Genomic DNA, 12,263 nt, shown 5'->3' with positions numbered 1-12,263 from the left:
ATACAATTCACCATTATCAATGTGCAAAGCCATGATATGATTTAATTTCTTTCTTTGGATTGCACAACTGTGGAAAAACTGTGTGTTACAATCCCCAAGCTGGAGCCAAACACACCTAGCCTTTTGTCTCCAAAGTAATTTCTCATGATTGAGCAGCTTTTTCAACTCTTCTCGTACATCTATTTCTAGATTGACTAATCGATTAGAGGCCGAATGATCCACCGTCTTTTGAATGTTCGCAAGTGATCTTATAAGGTCTTTTTTGCAAGTACCTATAAAGTCATAAACGAACCTGTTCCATTCTTTAACATGTGAGGTAAAACTAGTAAGAGAGTCAACCATATTACCTGAGTAATTCCACTTATATTTGACCAAAGCGGGAAAATTACTGTGTTTTGTCCATCCTTCGAGAAACCGAAAGGGTTTTCTTTAGGCACACTAAAATCTAATTTAGTTATTAGAAGAATGGGCCTGTGATAAGATTTAATACATGGAAGGTGATACACGAGGCTGTGCAAAAAAAGATAAAACCCAAGTATCATTGGCTAGTGCTTGATCAAGCCTCTCATATGTGTTACTTCTTTGCCAAGTAAAGGAAGGCCCAATGTACCCCATGTCCTGCAAACTACAAGAATCAACAAAATTACCAAAAAAACTTACATTTCTTTCCTGTGCCACAATCACTTTTCTTATCATTAGGTGATAAAATAACATTAAAGTCTCCCATAATCTGCCACAGAAAGGGATCTTGAGGTAACACAGCTACCAAGTTATCCTATTAAAGCTTTCTTTTCCCTCTGTCTTGGCTACCATAAACAAAAATGATAAAAACAAAGTTAGAGGGAACATTGCCAGAAGCACAAAGGAGAACGAACTGAGGATGATTATAGATACTACTAATCCAAACAGATTAGTTTCAGCCTACCCAAATTCCTCTTAAAAAACCAATAGCTTCAATACGGTGAGAATAATTAAAACCCAATTTATCAATAATTGAATTTACTTTTTTACCGCTTACTCTCGGTTCCAGCAAACACACAATATCTGAGTTATGCTTAATATTAAACTTACGGAAAATATGAAGAAATTTACTGCTAGCACAGCCTTGACAATTTCAAGAAAATATAGTTAGATTTAAATCCATATAAAATAAAGTAAAGAGAAGTAAACTGAAACCTTACTGTCCAACTAATATACTTCAGGCCTGAGGTTCTTTAACTAAATTTGGGTCACTTGGGCCTAACTCCTCTACAAGCTCTATTGAAATAAACTCAACCAATAGAATCATTGAATCATGCAACAAAGGTTTAGAGATACTGTTTACTTTAAACTTGCTCCCTTGTCCATGGATAATTTATTAAGTTTTTTAGAAACATGTGCTCCCCCAACTTTCTCCCCTAAATTCTTTCCCGGCGTCTTTAATTTTTCAACCCCTGAAATTTAAGTGAAGCCCCCCTCCGTCGAGACGTCGTCGTTTGGGTTTTTAAGATCCTTGAAGGATATTGCTGTGTATCTGCTGGGGTTGAGGCCTCTGATGGGATCCCCAACTGAAACGTCGATAAGTCCTTGCAACACTGAACTAGGTCGGGATAAGGACTTTATAGCACTACCATTGTTACCGTTGGGAGTGGCTAATTCTGAATCTGTAAACCCATCACCTCCAGCCTGACCCTTGATTTCACTTTCAGTAACTGATGCCTCCGATTGATGTTACCGATTAGGATTCTCCAGTATTCGATTATGAATAGTTAAATCCTCCCTTGTCACTGGCCTAGTAGACTAACTACTCCCCTGACCTGGTTTATTACCTATCGTCGACCTGTTCACCCTAAGGTCCAAAGAAGAACCATGGTTTAAGACCCTTACAGCATGTTTGGTTGGGGGAATAGGAATGCATTCCCCCCAATTCAATTAGCCTACCACCAAACGTGTGTTTGGTTAGCTGTAATAGCATTACAGCTTGATTCTATTCAGGCTCTATTACAACCATTGGCTGTAATAGCCATTCCTTCCTTTAAGCGCTGAATAGGGATTCCATCTGAGTTTCTTTCCTATTTTCCATTTTCTGCCCTCAGCATCTTCTCCTACGTTTCCTTCTTCTCCTACATTTCCTTCTTTTCCAAATCTTCTTCTAGAATTTCTAAATGGCGGATTAAATCGCGTTACTGTTGTTGAATTAATCTTTACGGTGAGTCTTGTCTGGTTTGTTTCTTTCAGTCTTTCTTCCTCTCTCTCTCTGTCGCTCTTCGTCTTCTACGAGGTAAGATTTTCGTCAATGGCCTTGCATCATCAGCGTTCATTTTACTTTTTAATCTCCATCGTCTGCTATTCAACTTTCTAATCTTCATTTCTAACTTTCTAATCTTCATCGTCTGCTATTTAACTTCTGTTTCTTTTTTCAAATACCCAAATTTTATTTTTGCTTAACGAAGCCCTAGGAGTGTTTTTGTTTTTTCTTTTATTTCAGGCATTGAATTGAAGGGATTCAATCTGTCAATTTTAGTTTTTGGTGAAAATTAAAATATGGGGTCATCATCAGTAATAACCCTAAAAGATGTGTTGGAACCATTGATGAATGATGGAACCATTGATGCTCTCAAGTTGAAGATTATAAATCAGCTAAAAGCCAATGTCAGTCTCTCAATAATCTCTTTTATATTCAACCTGGTTTTATCTGTGTGTTTTTTATGTAAAAATAGTTCCTTGAATGAGTTTCTGGGACAGTGCCCCTTAATTTTGTTTATTATCATGAAATTTTACAATTTTACTGATGTTATTTATTTGAGCTCGTTTGATAATAGCTTGAATATGAATATTTGTTCCTTGTTTGAATACAATTAAGTCCTTTTAGTCTCTCTTTCTTTATGATGTTATAAAAGAGAAGATTTTGTTCTTTTTATGGGTACTGGTTATAATGTTATATGCTTATCGTATAATCTCTATAAATGTTTGACTCCATAAAGCTTCAATGATTTGTTTATTATATTTATTGTTCTAACTTGGTTAAAGATGATGGTTAACTTAAGTTCTTGGGTCTCCATTGAAGTTGCTGATATTGATTGTGTGCTTTGCTGACATTACATAATTAATTAATATTGTCTACAAAACCTACTTTCATTGAATTTGAAGAGTAATGACTTATAACACTCCTCCAATGTATATGATATTTGCAATTTCTCTTTGCTATAGGAGGAGCTGAAGAACACAACAATCAAAATGGCAGAGTAGAGTAAGGTCCTAAACACGTCTGGTGTGGAGAAACAGACCAAAAGAGAATTGTTTGATGCACTTAGGCAGGAGCTTGAGTGAGTCTTGTTGATCTTTCATTGTTCTTAACAGCTAACGCTCAATATTTCTTAGATCATTTCATGTACTTCTTTCATGTTTTTACCCCCTAAGCCTGAGGAGAATTGTTTGGTGCACTTAGATGTTCATTTTCTACCATGAGCTTTATGTTTTAGTAACCCCTCTAGGTCTATGGCTACTCTCAACTACCTGTTTAGATGAGTTACAATTCAAAGAAGTTAGGCTATCTTAATTTTAATTCTGACAAAATTCTTTTATTTTTCTTTCAGCTCATGGTGACAATTTTGCTACGAAAAGAATGAGAAAGCTGACCCAAAGGAGAGCTGTTGATTATGCTAGTACTGTTGTGAGATATATGTAGGTATTTTTTTTTCATGTTTAGTTGTTTTCATAAGCGTTTTTTTCTATATCTTTCTATAAGTTGTTTCATGGTCTTGGTGAATCTGATTAACATGGATGCTTATGTTTGTTCTTAGATAGCTTAAATGTCTCTTCATTATTGTGGTTGTTGGCCTTCTCTTTATCAATATGGGCATTGATTATTCAATGTACTTGGCTGCTGTATTTTAAAGTTTATAAAGCTCTGTAGCACTATTATAGCCATAATTGTATCTTTATGATAGCTTAACTTATGGAGTTGTGTTTCAGATTGCTGCTGGAAAATCCATTAATATAGAGGCAAAATGACTTGGTCTTGCTTTCCATTGATGTATGGTGTTAAGATGTTCTTTTTTTTCTTCATGGGAAAAATATTAAGTTGATGTCTTTTTATGTCATATTTTTCCTAGTTGCTAAGAGTAGCTCCTTTTTATCATAGTTTGGACCAATGCCAATTGACTTTGTGTTCATCACAATTCTGGTATTGCCTACTTTATCTTGGCTAATTCTGGTATTGCCTACTTTATCTTGGCTTAAAACTGAATTACGTTTGCCTAAGCCTTGGATTATGATGCAGACTCAAGCAACTGGTCATAAAATCAATGTTCTTTTTCTTTTATGCAGGGTTTGCCAGAATTGTTGGGTATTCGCACTAATATTGGATTAAAGAGAATGGAAGAGCTTGATCCAAAGACTTTTCATGACACTTGTAAGTCGCGATTTCCTCCTGATGAAGTAGAAATTCAGGCCACTACTCTATACTCATCATGGCAGGAGAATCTGAAGAATCCATATTGGCATCCAATTTTTAGGAGAAACTAACAAATCTAAAGCTGGAATGGGGTGAAAAGATTTATAATGCAATGGTAACAGCTTTGAAAGAACTCTTTTGTATTAACTTATTGTAGTATGCTTGTAGTTGAAGTTTCTTATAATGAACATCATGTTGTTTATTCGGCAGAAGTTTCAAAGATTTTAGTTTTAGGAGAAAGTATGTAATGTGGTTATTAGATTGGGTTTTCAAATATGATTATGTTAACATTTTGATCAAACATTATGAACAGTTCCTTGTTAATGTTTTGAACTCAAAAATAATTAGTGTCCATTGTTAGGTCATTTAAATTTTGTATGATCATTTAATGTAAGAATGTAAATGAGATGATTAAAAAGAAGTTGAATTTGATATGGTTTTTAGCGGTGTGAAATAAAAATATTATTTTTATAGTATTATATATTATGATTTTAATAAATTCATATAAGAATATTTAATATTAAGAATTTTATTAAATTATATATTTTATTAAATTATGTTTAATAATAATTATTTTAAATTATATTTTATAGTATTATATATTATGATTTTAGTAAATTCATATAAGAATATTTAATTTTAAGAATTTTATTAAATTATATATTTTATTAAATTATGTTTAATAATAATTATTTTAAATTATATTTTATAGTATTATATATTATGATTTTAGTAAATTCATATAAGAATATTTAATATTAAGAATTTTATTAAATTATATATGTTTATTAAATTATATTTAATAATAATTATTTTAAATTATATTTTATAGTATTATATATTATGATTTTAGTAAATTCATATAAGAATATTTAATATTAAGAATTTTATTAAATTATATATTTTATTAAATTATATTTAATAATAATTCTGTTAAAATATGATTAAATTATTTATTATTTATATTAATAATCTTATTAAAATTTAATAACAATAACAATAATCATCTACCTAAAAAAAATCTGCTAAGGGTATTCTAGTCATTTTAGTTTTTTTCCTTATGCTATTACAACATCATTTCATTCAACCAAACACAAGAATACTATTACAGTTCTATTCCATTCCATTCAACCAAACAATTAAATTACTATTACGTCTCTATTCCATTACAGCGAACCAAACGTGCCCTTAGATTATCTATCTGTTTTTTTGGACCAAATAGGCCTAACACTTGATCCCTTAATAGTCTGTTTTGGCCTTGAAGGGCCTGCCAAATTTTCGAAGCCTAGCTTATGAGTGGACCTTTAAGCTGAGCCCTAATATCCAGTCAACCTATATTCAAATGCAGGGTTTCAGAATCTTGAATGCCTCCAGACAAGATTTCATTTCCCTTATTGTGCCAATTAGCCAGACTGTCATCTTTATCATTAGAATGATTTCTAGGATTATTTTTCATTTCGGTTAAAGCTCTAAAATAGGACTCCTCATTTTTTTCGCCGTGATTCCAGCGCCCATCAATGGTGAATCCTTTGGTTAACGATCATATTTTCTTCTTTCGGTAACGTTTCAGACGACGTTGGGTGCTTTTCAGATCTGGGTTCAGAGACCCGCAAACATCTTTCATGTGTCCATATCTTCCACAGTGAAAACAAACCCTTGGTAAAAATTCATACTCAACTTTCTGTATTTTACCATTGATTATAATTTGAGACACCACTGGTTTGTCCAGATTAACATAAACTGCCATGCGAGTGAATCTTCCTCTTATTCTATTATCTATGTTCAAATCCAGTTTAGTAACGTTACCCACCAGGCCTCCTATTTCCACTAAGATCTTGTGTTTATACATATACCCTAGTGGCCCCGAAAATCTGATCCACAACATTACCATGCTCGGGAATGTTTGTGCCAGATCAAATGACACCGACCACGGTTGCACAGTCAGGTACTGACCGAAAATAATCCTCGGACCTTCCGAGAGAACCTTTTGCAGTCAAACTTATTATCGAATTTGGGCAAGAAGTAGCCATTCTCAATATCCATCAGATGGAACGACAACGAATGCTTCCATAGGTTGTAAATTTTGTTCTGTAAAACCAAGAAACCAATATTACGACCCAGAAGCTTCAATATCACAGTATTATCCATACCCCAAATAAGAACATGTTGAATTCTATTTGAGAATTCGATTGAAGGAATACCATTGATGAAGGACTTTTTTGCGTCTGCTTCCAACAATTCAAAATCCTCCTTTGCCTTTAAATCAATCCCACCAGAATTGGGAGAAGAAGCAACTAACTTGTCTTTCCAAGAAGTTGTTGGTTTCTCAATCTGATCTACCTCTAACTCCATGTTCACACTCTCATCTTTATCTCTAAAACGGAGTTTCTTAGGGATTAAACCTTCCGTAAAGCATTCTCCAAACATAACATTTTCATTAAGAGAATCCATAATTCCAAAAAAAAAGAGATATTATATATAGTTTTTACATCTACCCCTTATATGTAGGATGCCACTCATCCCTTCTAGATTCTAAGTTGATCCTTTGACAAAGTATTTGAGTAGGGCTCTATTATTTTATTAATGCATAATACATTTCCCTAAGATCTTTTCCAAATTTATCAGGTCAGATTTTTGTGTTTTTTTTCTATCAATTCATGATGGAACATCAATCAATTCAATTCTTAATTCCTTATAATTCCACTTCCACTCATTCCTTATAATTTTTTATTAAAGTATTGGGCAAGAGATTTGGTAGCAAAGCCAAGGAGATGATGAATTAAAACATGAGAAATCACAACTGAACGGGTAAGGTTGGTCCAATTTGGCATTCACATTTTTTCCCACACTTCCACTCATGTCTCCCATACCATATCCATCAATTACACCAAGATAATTGTGATCTTGACCTGCCCAAGGCCATTGATCGTGCTTATTGTCTTTCATTTCTTTTTTTGGCATTATACAACTTAACACTATAAACAAAATAATTCAATTACGCACTGTCCCCAAATTTTATGTTAGATCCAAAATCAAAAATATATTTTAGAGGGTGGAATTAAATTGTATATGAGAGTTAAAATAAAATTTCATCATCTTAATAATTTATATTATTTAAAATTTTTAAAGGATTAAATCAAAATTTTATCATTTTTAAAGAGAAAATTATATAATTATACCACTTACTAACTTAAAATTATATAAAACTTAAAGGGCTAAAAACTAAATTTCTCATTTTAAGGGATAAGCCTAACTCCTTATTTAAGAAATTATTTAATGTTGATATGTTTTATAATTAAATTTAAACAAACTATAAATTGGATCTCTTTTATCAAAACAAAAACAAAAAACAAAGTATACATTATCCTTTAATAATAATTCAACTTAATTAAATAAGATGGAATAAAAAAATTCATGCCCAAAACTTGATAAAACTGAATTTATAAAATTTAATAAATAATTTATACTTAGGATGTATTTAAATTTCAATAGAAACAGTTGTACACATCTAAATCATTCAAGTGCTTGTTGTGTCATATCCCATCCCTTCTTGCTTCATCTTTTGTTTATCAAATAATTTCACACTCACTCCACTTCATCTCTTTAACCCATTCACTTTTTTTGGTAAGTCATTTTTCATATTTCACTTTTTTTCTTTTTCCATATATTTAAAGCAGCTTTTATCTTGTTAGTGGTCTAGAAATTAACTTTATAGTAATGCTCCTTTCAAGTAGATTAAGTAATTTAGAAATAAAAAATACAAATAATGAGACCCTTTTTTAAATTCTAATTTCAATATATATGGAATGGTGTTGTATGAAGGAGCTTGACCCATGGCCATGTGGACCATTGTAGGGAAAGTTAAGTCAATAAATCAAAAGAAATGTCATCAATCAAATGAAGTGATAAATAAATTATTCATCCAAGAGTTTGAACGTTGAAGTTTGATTTTCCATGACATTGACATAAAATAAACATTTGTGTATTAATTGATGTAGGTGAAAGTATTTATATAGGGGTGTTTGATAAATATAGTTTTCGGTCTTTTTTTTTTTAATTGATTTGGGTACAAATGGAGGATTGCGTAGTCAAATCTTTTAATTATAGTGTTTGGTGAATAAAAATTTGCAAGAGCTTGTTGAGCTAAAACCTCCAAAACAAAAAATGTTGAGATGGACAACTTTTTTCATAGCTGATTGGGAATGAGATATGTGTAATGTCATATCTGGTCATGCTTGCTAAAAAATTACTCCATTTTCCACATTTATATATTTCTTGAATAATTTGTACTCTTAGTTTATTTTCATTTTTTTTTGAATCAACTAAACTTCGATTGTTATCTAGGATGGTGTAAGATATGTTTGTTTCTACGATGATTTTAAGTATATACCACAAAACGCAAAGCAAGAAATCGATCAACACATTCAATCAAATTTGAAAACTAAAGACTTAAGCATGGAAAAGAGGCATTCTCATATGAAATCCTCAAGAAATAGATTGTAAAGCAAATGTCAAGAAAAAGGGGCAATGTTGTAACTTTTCCAAACTTGAGAACCTATCACCGGTGAAGCTTCATACTCCAAGCATGTCGAATGCCCATTTTTTCTCCCTCCTAATAGCCTCTTCTGCCTCAGGGGTGTAATCGTTCTTGATGTTGAAGGTAGTGCGAATCTCCTCAGGTCTCTTCGCCTTTATCATGTTGGCAATAGTTTGGCATGTCAAGTCCAACAAGCTCTCTATTTTCAAACAGTTGGCCGCTAGGATGAGGTCGAAGAAGGTGTTTTGGTCAACCTTAACAAAATTAGCATCCCACTCGTAGAGTTCCTCAAGGGAGATGTCTTCTTACCAGTGGCAGAATTTAAGTGCTTCTTGCAGTAGTCGAGAATCTTGGATAAGATGTTGCTGGAGACGCTATGGACAAGGATGACGCTGCCGGGGCAACCGTTTTCGTAAAAGTATTTGATCGTTAAAGACTAGACTACAACCGCTTCCTCCACCTTGAAAACCTTTTGGTCGAAGGTCCTCAACTTTATCTTGGTCGATGTCGATCCCATTGTTTTCTTCTACAATTCTCTCACCACAAACTCTTATCTTCAAGAACTAGAGTAGCAATGACAGAACAACGTCCTTCTAAACTTTGGAGGGATGGATCCTATTTTATCATCCTAGTTTAATTTAATAATATAAATAGTAGATATAAATAAAATTATTACTATTTGGGTTTAGGGATCTTTTTTGGAAGATTTTAATTTTTGATTTGGGGGTAAAGGGTGATAAGTAAAAGTTTAGGGGGAAAATAAAAAAATTTTGGGGGTTGAGGGAGTAAAATTTGGGGGGGGGAATATTCAAAAAAAAATTGGAGGGGGGTTGGGGTAGAAAGAGGTGGGATGGGAGGGGAGTAAAAGTTTTTGGGTGAAAGTGGGAGGAGTAAAAGTTTTGGGTGGAAAATAAAGTGGTTTGGGAGTTTGAGATAAAAATATAAAATATTATAGTTTAATATTTGGTTTATTCGAATTATTCGAGTTATTCAAATTCGAAAATCAAACTCGATTCGAATTTGAAATTTGAAAACAAATTCGAGTTGACTCGAACAACTCGATTAATTCGAATAACTTGATTCGTTTAACGCGAAATTCGATTTTTATTTTATTTTTTCAAGTTGAATCGAGTTTTGCTCACCCCTAGTGTAAAATGATTTCTTATACAACTTTATTTTAATTTAAATATGCTACTTGACAAAGTGTGACATAATTATCACTAATTTATATACTAAGAACATGACATAATTATCATTAAAAATATAGTTTACGGTTATATTGATACACTATTAATATTTATCATTTTCCACAAGGTTTTATTTGCAAAATAAGGAATCAATATTTTCAAAAATATTCACTAATTAATTTCCATGATGGATGTCTTAATTCTTTGGTAATAGTGTTTTATTTCAATAATATCACCCAATAAAGACTAAAATATTATAAACAAATAAATACTTAACAAAAAAATGTGTCATGCCATTATTTGTCATTTTACACATCATCTTTTAGCTATCAACTAAGTTTTATCAAACACTTTTAAATAAACAGTTAATAGAAACAATTGGTCAAATCGGTTAATAGAATCAATTGGTCAAACCAGCCACTGCAATCAATAATCAGCTATCAACCAATTTCCAAACAATGCCATTATAAATTTATAAAAATCAAATGTGATTTTGATTGAAATAGTGAAATTGAGATTATAAAGAGTATGGTGCATTTAGTTCAAATCCCATGTGTATATAGTTTTTAGATTTATTAAAATATAAAAGGATATAAATATCTTCAAAATAATATTTACTACTTTGTAAAAGAAATGAAATTTTGATCTTTTAATTAAATTGATATTCGATTAATGAGTTTGACCAATTTAATCAAAAAAATTTCCCATGCATTGTTAATTAAAATATATTATAATTAGTTTATAATTATATATAATTAATATATATATATATATATATATGATAATAATATATTTTAGATTTGTGGATAAATCTAGAAATTAACAAACCACATGCTATATTTAAACCAATAAATTATTATGATATATATTTTTTTTTAACAAAGAGACAATTTTCTCATAGACTACATTAGCTAGATTAACTAAGAAACTATTCAGTTTTAAGTCTCACTAACCTCTCTACTATGCATTTTATTCTCTATTAAAAGGAATAAATTAACTCTTATACGTCGGATGAGTAAGCAAAACAGTCTTCTGTTAAAATTTGATGTTTATATATAACTTGTAATAACAAATTTAGCTATCAATATTTATATTTTATTCAATTTAACCCTACTCTTTTAATATAGGAAGTAAATTAGAAAATTTTAAAATTAATAAGCCTAAAGAGTGAAAGGCCTTAGTAACAAATTAAAAAAAATCAATTAAGTCATTTTAAATTTTAAAAAATATTAAAAAAGTATGAACAAAATATAATAAAAGTTATAAAAATTTTATTTTAAAAATAACAATACTGATCTAATAAAAGAATAGAGGTCAATTTTTTAAAAATCTTATAACCATTGGATTTTAATGGGTTGGTTTTTTTTAAATAAAATTTTCATAACTTTTAATAAATTTTATTTCTAATTTTATGATTTCTTAAAATAATTTTTAAATTTTACAAGGACTTAATTGATTTTTTTAAATTGTTACTAAGGCCTTTTTTACCCTTTAGCCTTATAAGTTTCAAAAACTTCTAATTTACTTCCTATATTAAAAGAGGAGGGGGTTGAGGGCTAAATTTGTTATTATACCTTAAATATGCACCAAATTTGGGTTAGTTTGTCTAGAGAGATTAAAATGCAATCTAAGGTATAGTAAAGGGGGTTTGCTGTACTTTTACCCAATTAAGTCAGCCTCCGTCCTGACCATTAACGAACTACCGAAAAGACAACATGTGGTCCAAAAAAAGAGAAAGTATATCTTGGCCTTCATTCTTACTGTGGTTTCTTTTCTTTCCAATTGTTCCAGACTAATTTAAATATGAAAAATTTGGTCCCGAAAATTATATTATACAAGCCTTTCCCATTGTGTGGATGTGGCAAATGGATTATAAGACAGTCGGCTGCTTGATTTTGTTAAACAACAGCAATCTCACTATCTATACAGGAGGAGGTTATATGGACTGAAAACGAGCAGCAAAGATCCCATTGCCGCCATAATACTTATCCTCCACCGTCCATGAAATCAGCTGAGAGAGAAACAATTTGCTGTGGATTTCTCTATTGATTGTTCTGATAATTATTATTATTATTATTATTATTGTATGAGTCAAAAAAAGGGA

General features: G+C 31.2%; 1 non-coding gene and 1 pseudogene across 2 annotated transcripts; one reads left to right on the top strand and one right to left on the bottom strand.

Annotated features, from left to right (window-relative positions):
- Window positions 1-1,321: 1,321 nt before the first annotated feature.
- Window positions 1,322-4,759, top strand: LOC105797267 (uncharacterized). Of its 2 annotated transcripts, XR_001134737.2 has the most exons (5): window positions 1,322-2,260; window positions 2,468-2,631; window positions 3,190-3,305; window positions 3,576-3,663; window positions 4,309-4,759. It is a non-coding gene; the product is annotated as an uncharacterized LOC105797267 (transcript). The 2 variants fall into 2 exon arrangements; XR_001134735.2 differs by having other exon boundaries at window positions 1,327-2,631.
- Window positions 4,760-8,963: 4,204 nt separating this feature from the next.
- LOC105797266 (SKP1-like protein 1B) lies at window positions 8,964-9,570 on the bottom strand (annotated as a pseudogene).
- Between the last annotated feature and the right edge of the window lie 2,693 nt (window positions 9,571-12,263).

The sequence above is a fragment of the Gossypium raimondii genome, chromosome 3, assembly GCF_025698545.1.
Source record: "Gossypium raimondii isolate GPD5lz chromosome 3, ASM2569854v1, whole genome shotgun sequence".
Taxonomy (NCBI): Eukaryota; Viridiplantae; Streptophyta; class Magnoliopsida; order Malvales; family Malvaceae; genus Gossypium; species Gossypium raimondii.
This window is presented reverse-complemented; position numbering and strand designations above follow the sequence as displayed.